At 36.4% G+C, this 7,552-nt stretch overlaps 1 pseudogene; it reads right to left on the minus strand.

Moving 5' to 3' along the window:
- Positions 1-5,728: 5,728 nt before the first annotated feature.
- On the minus strand, positions 5,729-7,107 carry LOC100015141 (polycomb group RING finger protein 3-like; annotated as a pseudogene).
- Positions 7,108-7,552: the final 445 nt, after the last annotated feature.

A 7,552-nucleotide genomic window follows, 5' to 3' on the forward strand; every position in this document is an offset into this window, starting at 1 on the left:
CTATCAATTAAAATCACCATAAAATTTGGCAGCTGACTTGGGTATTTTATTATTTGGGATTTCCCTTGGAGACCACTTAAATTTAGATTTTATCAGTCTCAACCATAATTTCACCCTTAACAAAGCTGACTTCTGGATAGTCACTTCTGCTTGGGAGTGGTCTGGTCTACACATGACTTCATCTTCTCTCTGGTTAACTTCTTTGAAAGGAGGAAAGCTGAAGAAAGTCTTGGTTGTTACCTTTCTCCACCTAAATTGACCTGAAGAAAAGAGTCTTGCCCAGAAAAGAACTCAGCAGGATTATTGTTGTTTCCCTCAGGGGAAATCAATTTATTCCTTTTGAAGAGACTTACACCAAAGCCTTTAATAAATGATAGAAATTAGAATTAGGGAAGACCCTTCTCCCTTTCTCCCAGTTTCTTTCTTGTTTACTTCCACCAAGAAAATAAATACATTCTTTTCAACTAAAGAAGCTGTTCTCAAGCCTTTTTGTAATTAGAGAGAGAAACTGACTCGCCATCTGGGAGGAAAACTCCATTAAGCTGCTTAATGAGGAGAACAGGAAGTAAGGGTGTTCTCTAAAATCAGCTCCCTTCCTTCAAAACCTGATTCCTGGTGTAACATCTTTCTGATTCCCCTATCATTTCTCATTATTTTCCTCTAATATATTTTCCAAATTATCTTCTATAGGAAAAATTGCCTCATGCCTTTGTTTTTTCTGCCAATATAATATTAATTTTGAAACTTTATTTTAAAGTAGATTGGAGTAATTTTCATAAAGATTTAGGCACTCTTGCCTCTATTCCACCATCTTGGTTCTAATTCCTCAAAAAAAATATTCTTAAGAACCTATAATGTGCCAGGAACTCTGTTCAGTATTGATATTATAAGATTAAAAGCAATATCCACTAACTCCAAGTATTACATTTCATAAGATTTATTACTAATCACTTGAAGTCGAAGAAAAAACATAAATAGAAGTAAAGCCTCAATAAAATGGTCCTGCCTCTCACCTCACCCCCCTCCACAAACCTCAATCAGGGGAAAAGAGCAAGAGAGGTGGAATCACAGCCAAACTTTATCTGCAAAATGTAAGGATGTAACAAGAACAAAAGTGGAATGTAGGAATTTAGACTCCTGGGGAGAAAGTTCTCTTATACAATCCCCCCTATGATTCCATTGGAAAATGAGCATGTAGAAATTTCCCAGATTTACATTCCTATTTGCCCTAGTGAATCAGTACACATAACCAACATATATCTCTAAATATCTCTAACCAGAGATACATTCAATATTGCACTTTCTAAGGGGAAATTACAATCATTTAAGGATAAGAGGGAAATAAAAGAGAAAGAGAACAAAACTAATAATTGCTAGGCACATTGACAAAAAAAAAAACAGTTAGTAGAAGTCTCCTTTGGCATAAGCATTTACATTTAAAATAAATGTGTTAAACCTTCCACCAGTTCAATTTCACTACATTCCAAAGTTCATTCTGGATCATTTGGTGCAGTGTGTGGCTGATGCAGGCATCTCCATGGCATCTTCTCCAAATAGTTCACTTTCTTGATTCAGGGAGTTTGCAAGTTTCTGATCCCAAAATTACTCTTAAACGAGAAAAAATTCTAGAAATTTGTGACAAAATTACAATACCCCCTGAGAAAGGTGTTGCCCAACACGTAGATCACTGAGGGATGCATATCTAAATTATGAGGTATATGAATCAATTATTAAAAGGAAGTCAAAAGCATATAAAAAACAAATAGAGGAAAAGAAAAAAATCAAAATTAAATAGTATAAAAAAATTCTGAATAAGCAAGAACAAGCCCATAACATACATTAGAATCAGGTCCTAATAAATTAATTTATGTCCCACAAGCCTATAGGACCATTGCAGCAATATGCAATTACCTAGGACTACAGAAAATTGCCACACTATGAAGGAGAAGGAAAAAGGACTAGATTTTGAAGTAGAAGGGAAATATTGTTCCCTGGTCCACACTTACAGGTATAAGGGAACCAAAATGGCAGTCAAACTGAAGTACTTTGTCTGAATCTAGCTTAGGGAAATCCTGCATCTGATGTTGTCAAACAGCCACTTCCTTGAACCACAAAACAAGTCCTCTGCTTTGGTTAAAATTCTCATCAATCCCACGAGGATTTGGTTGGTCTTCTTGACCTTTTGCTTCTTGGAACTTTATAATGCTTATTTTGTGATCCCTACTTCTGAAATCAGACAGAATTACTAGTCAAAGTCTCATAATATTAAACAATCAATGACAGGTTTCCACAATCTAAAGCAGTGGTTCTCAACCTTTCTAATGCCATGACCCTACAATACAGTTCCTCATGTTGCAGTGACCCCAAACCAAAAAATTATTTTGGTTGCTACTTCAAAACTGTAATTTTGCTACAGTTATGATTTGGAATGTAAATACCTGATATGCCTTATGTATTCTCATTGCTACAAATTGAGAGGTTGAGAACCACTGGTCTAAAGCTTTTGGGTATTCATTAATATTAGGGCTAATGAATATTGTGAACTTATGTTTATGCAACATTAAAAAAACATTAATATTGTTAACATGTACTACAAGTACAAAACATGAGAGAGGAAAAAAAAAACCCAAATAATCTATTGCACAGCCAAGGAAAAACAATAATAAAATTAAAAAAAATCAAAAATATATATTTAACATTCAATGAAACACTGTGTTAGTGAAGCAGAGGCACAACACAAAGATTTCTCACCGAAAAATGATATCCATTTCCTTCTTAACTGGGCTCTGATCCACAGTGTAAGTGTGCATAATTTTCAATAAACAAAAAGCTTTTTAAGACAGTAGTACAGCAGCTAATGCACATTTAAAGAAGTACCAAAATCCCCCAAATCACCAGAACCTATTTAATGACAATAGCAAACAAACCTGCTATCATTAGGGTTCACAATTTTCTCTATAGCTACTGAAGCTCATGGATACATGTCACAAGTTCTCCAGATCTAGCCAGTTTTTCAATCTTGACCGAGATATTTTTAATAAAGTCTATTATTGCCACCATTCCAAAACTTGGCAGGAGAGCCCAGAAAAACACAACCCTCTATACTGCTGATGAAAATCTTTTGTGTCTAAAATGTTACCAAGAATCTAGATCATTCTGGTGGAAGGGTAGAGTAAGCTGAAAAGTTGCACATATAAAAACCATCCAGAAGTCACTAGGCTCCATGGGAAATGCTTTATCTAGGAAGCCATCCAGGGATTACCATGTCCCCTAGAAAAACCTTCCCACTTCCTGTATGAGACGGTAACAGCCATAAAAAGGAATATCTTTATATTTCCAATTCATTACTTTTTTATATTTGTGGAGATGAGGAATGCAATAGTTCTATTGCACTTCACTTCAACTACTAAATAGACATTTAACTCTTGTTACAAACAACTCAAAGGCAGGCAAATGATCAGTCAGAGGTAGTGGTTCTACTAGATATATGAAAATTACTTCTGAAGACCTGTAAAAGTAAGTTTAAATTTTCAGCTCATTAAATTCTCCAAAGGTTGTATACAGGTTGTAACCAGTTTGATTGAGCGCATTCATCATCTGTGTGGCAATTAACAAAGGCAAAAAGGAACAATAGGCTGTTAAGGCAACATGTGACTTCAATGGATCTGTTGACTAATCCAGAATCCATAAGGACCTATGATTGTGCCAGGGAAAAGGGTTTTCCCATGTGTAATTAGAAATCCTGTACCCCTGGCCTACATTTCCCAGCATTCCTCTTTCGTCTCCACATTACATCCTTACACTGTAAGGATAAAGTTGTGTGTAACCCTGCCTTTGCTATTCTTCTTGTACTCTTCTCCTAACTCTGCCCCCTGCATTCCCAGTCTGGGATCCTCCTCTTTACTAATGCTATTATTTCCTCTACTTCAAGTTATTGTCATTAAATCTTGTAAAAATAATACTTGGATTATTTATATGTTAATTTTTAATCTTATATTTCAAGCTAACAACTTTGGGAAATTAATTCTTAAAATTTTTAATTAGATTAATTAGATAGCCTCTTGAGTAAAGAGTAAAGAGGTTTCCCACTATTGGGGACCTGCCCATCACAAGAGAGGAGAGCCAGGTAGTCTCAGCAAGCCCTTGGCTCTCATGGCTCCCTCTGCTGCTCCTGACTCTACTGCCACCTCTTCTGCTGCCTATTACAAGCCTATTACCTATTACTTAAAAGGCTTCTTTGCCTTCAACTCAGGGTCTTTAGTTTTCCCTGTAAATAAAATCCATTCAGCTTTTTTATTTTTTAAGAATAATGTTGTTACAAAGCATGCTTGAAACTCGAGTTTTATTTTTTTTTATTTTCATTGGATATTTCCTTTTCCCCAGTTCTTTTTATTCTCCTCGGGAATAAACAAGAGAATGCCAGTCTGCTTAAAGTACAGACCCAAGCTAAATTTTGAAAAACCATTGACTGATCTTAAGACACAAAAGGAATATCCCTCCTTACTTGTGTCTTAGGTGGAAAACCTTCTCTCTTGCCTTGTATGGGTCTTGGCCTCCCTGCCCACCCCTGTCCCCTCTCCCAGCCCCCAGCCATCCACATCCCCAGAAGAACCCCACTCTCTCACCTCACTGGCTCCACCCCCTCTTCCTCCCCCTTCCCCTCCCCTTACTTTCTCTGCATCAACACAGACATTCAGCCAAAAGACAAAGATCACAACTAATTCAGTTAAATTCCTTTTCCCTTTATGGGAATTACCCACCTTAGATAGGGATGGAAAAGTAGTGACCTTAAGGCACTATATACCTTTTACACTCCAAGATACTTAGACATTCAAGGAAAATATGCCTACTTTTGAGAATGAACCTATAGTAATCATAAAGAAGCTGGAGAACATTTGTTTTTCCACATATGATCCTTCATTCATAGGAAAATGATGAGACCAATGACTTAGTAGGGACATTAAGGAAGGAATTAAAAGCTTTAACTGAAAGATTTGGCAATGAAAAAGAAAGAGAGAGAAGGAAGGTCAAGCAGTGGCCACTGCCCCTTTGCAGTAATCCTAATATCAATCATTTACATGTCACTTCTGTGGGAAAAGAGGGGGCCACAAAATGATGAACTATAAGAAGTGGATTCAAGCAATTAGAAACAATATCTTTAGAAATAATAACATTTATAGAAATGATAACCCAAAGCAGGCAAATGACAACTCACACCAAAATGCTCAATGACAATATATGGAAAGTGGGGTTCTTCCATTCTATAAGCAGTGCCAAACTGCCCCTCAGTGTGGAGAATCTCAGGGTAATATCCAAAGGATTTTATGATGGTGTGGAGGTTGGGGGAAGGAATAGCATAAAATGTGAAGAGAAAAGGGTTAGTCAATAGTGTAAAAAGCTACAGAGATCAAGGAATTAAATGACTGGTTATAAGTGAGAAGCCATACAGTGAAACAATAAGCATAAAATGGTATAGATTGATTTTAATCATGATGGATACAAAAATGAGAAAATTATAGAATAACATTAAAATATGTAATATAAAGTGAAAATATTATATATACTACTAATAAAAAACCTATATGTATACTCCAGAGAATAATGAATTAATAGTACACTCCAGTGAATATGTTAATATACTAATGAATCCATTTCTACTATCCAAAAACAGATCTCTAATTTATTTTTTTATTTTTTTTTATTTTTTATTTTTTTATTTTTTGGTGTCAGGAAAGTGACATGTATATCACTATTACATGTATTAATCTGTCTTGTGAAATCGCAGCAAAGAGACGAATGCTATTCAGCTACATAAAACTGTGAAGTGTTTTCATTATCTGTAAACTTAGTGCTGGTAGTGTTTTGTTGAGTTGTGAATTCTTTTCTTGTACAAAAAGGTATAAATATTCTCTTTCAGAAATCTGGTTCCCACCTCACCCAGAAGAAAGATTCTGAAGTATGGTGTGCTGTGAGATCACTGGTCCTCCAGAACAATTCTACTGGGTCATGTGATGTGAGTTAAGTGATGCACTGAGAAGGTGCCTGGTGATAGTCTCTGCAAAAAAACTCTGTCCCAAAGGACACTAAAGTTCTCTTACAGCAAGTCCATTTTGGGTCTGTAATGTAGCAGTAGAGGTGCTTTCTTAAATCTCCATCTAGTAACAACTACAAACTTGAGTGTGTGGTCCTTGCCAAGAATTTCTTCATTGCATAATATATCCAGCTCATTGAAAGATGAAAGATTAAGAATTTTTGGCAATGAACTTCTTTAGATGCAAGATTGTTGCCTGTGCTGAGCAGCGGATCCATTTTCGTTTCAATCTATGTAATTTGCTGCTATTGCATTCCAGGCAGATGCTTACCTGTTCATCACTTCTGTGATAGTCATTATCCTCTTCTTGTTTTTCTTCTGATGTTTCTTTGTTGGAACTGTCATCGGCTTTTGTTTCACCATTCCGATGTGAGTCTAAGTGCTGCTTTGCAGAGCAAGTCTCCCCTTTGATGTCTCCAGGCACTTCCATGCCTAATTTGTGATAGAATTCCCTCTGTTTCCTCATTTCCGCTTCTTGGAGGCCTGGTACCAATTTGTAAACAATTATCTTGCATTGTCCTGTCATGACCAATGTATTGCAGTGGATGACTCTAATGAATAACAATTCTACACGTAGGGAAAGTGTTATTTTCTTCCAAATACTTTACCAAGCAACTTCTACAGAAGGTATGCAAACACTCCCTTTACAGTGGTAGCATCAATTAGGTATCCATTGCACAGGCGGCATGTGATATGGGCATTTATGTCCCAAAGCTTAATCTTTCTGGTCAACATCTTTGGTGTCTCTTCTAGATGTTTTCTTTGTCTTCAGTATGTCTTCTCATTGGGTTTTTAGGCTACTGGCTTTACTCTGTTATTCCAGGTAGTCTGTATTCTGGCTCTTCACCCTTGCTCCTTTCATTTGTCCCTTGTTTATTTTCCATTTTCTAGCAGACAGACTGGAATCTCATGCTACATTTTGGAAACTTTAAAAACTAATCTTCATTTTGTTTGTATATTGATGGCAGTGTACCACTTTGCTCAGCTTTGTGATATCTTCTGCAGCTTAACAAGCTGCGAGTTGCCGATGGGGGGGGCGGGGATGCCTGGGGAAGGCGAAGAGCAGAGGGGGCGCAGCTCCCTCCCAGTCCCCCCAAAAAGGAGGAAAAAAAATCCTTCCGGAGTTTAAAACAAAGAGGTGGAAATGCCCGAGCCCAGCCAAGCAAGGAGTTGGGGGCACTGCGCTCCGAGCATGCGCCTCTAATTTATTGTTATTGTGGTTTTGTGATTGTACATTTCCAAAATATATATATTTTTAAAAATTCATCTTTATAGATGCATTCTGGTAGAAATTAAAGAATCACAAAATGTAACTAATAAACTTGATTGAACTATGTTTAAAGCTTATGATAATCATATATGAGGTTATTAATAAAATATCTGTTGAAAATAATTCTATTATACTCATAAATATAAGAAAAAATAGTACATGAGAATACAAAGAAGACTAATACTGGTTTT

The sequence above is a fragment of the Monodelphis domestica genome, chromosome 3, assembly GCF_027887165.1.
Source record: "Monodelphis domestica isolate mMonDom1 chromosome 3, mMonDom1.pri, whole genome shotgun sequence".
NCBI classification, from domain to species: Eukaryota; Metazoa; Chordata; class Mammalia; order Didelphimorphia; family Didelphidae; genus Monodelphis; species Monodelphis domestica.